This window comes from Eptesicus fuscus, chromosome 5 (assembly GCF_027574615.1).
Source record: "Eptesicus fuscus isolate TK198812 chromosome 5, DD_ASM_mEF_20220401, whole genome shotgun sequence".
Lineage (NCBI taxonomy): Eukaryota > Metazoa > Chordata > Mammalia > Chiroptera > Vespertilionidae > Eptesicus > Eptesicus fuscus.
Genome location: NC_072477.1, coordinates 3,319,015 through 3,319,637, shown reverse-complemented (window position 1 = coordinate 3,319,637; position 623 = coordinate 3,319,015). Strand labels below are relative to the sequence as shown.

At 68.7% G+C, this 623-nt stretch overlaps 1 protein-coding gene across 1 annotated transcript in view; it reads right to left on the bottom strand.

Moving 5' to 3' along the window:
• Positions 1 to 381, bottom strand: part of BDKRB2 (bradykinin receptor B2) — a 21,859-nt gene extending 21,478 nt beyond the window's left edge. The window contains exon 1 of the mRNA XM_008154790.3: positions 261 to 381. The gene's annotated coding sequence lies outside the window, so the exon portion shown is untranslated. The remainder of the gene's footprint in view (positions 1 to 260) is intronic.
• Between the last annotated feature and the right edge of the window lie 242 nt (positions 382 to 623).

The window sequence follows — 623 nt, the reverse complement described above, 5'->3', positions numbered from 1 at the left end:
GCTCACACGCTCGCGCGCGCGCACACACACACACACACAAGCACACACGTGCCACCTGGCACCCCGATTCAGGAAGAAGGCAAGCCCAACGCAAACAAGCCGACTCCTCTGGCTAGAAGCCCTTCTTGTCACTTGTCGGGACCGGAGGGGGCCGGAAGGGAGCTTGCCCCAAACTCAGCCCCTGTGACGCCCACCCGCCCCTTCCCTCTGGGCTCCCAGCAAAGGCGCGGCGGCGGGACCGGCGCCTGGCGGGCACCCACCTTGTCCGGCGGGAGCTGCGCGTGCACCTCGGGCGGTCGCTCCCTGGTCCGGCGTCGGGCAGGGCTGCCCGATGTCCCCTCCTCTCCGAGGAGCTGCAGGGGAGCTGGAGTGCTGGCAGGAACAGCTCATCTTTCAAGGGCTGGGCTGTGACGTCATCGCCCTCCTGGGCACTTCCTCCCCCCACTCCAGCCCAGCCCTGCCGCCCGCCCCGCCTCTGAGCCAGGCTGGCTGCAGTTTCTAAACCCAGATCCCGGGGTCCAGGTGGGACGGGGCCGCTGCCCAGGGCTCCGCGGGCCTCTGGGCTCTGAGAGCTCGGTGAGCCCCGTGGAAGACTTTCCAGGTCGGCCCAAGGAATGTTCTCT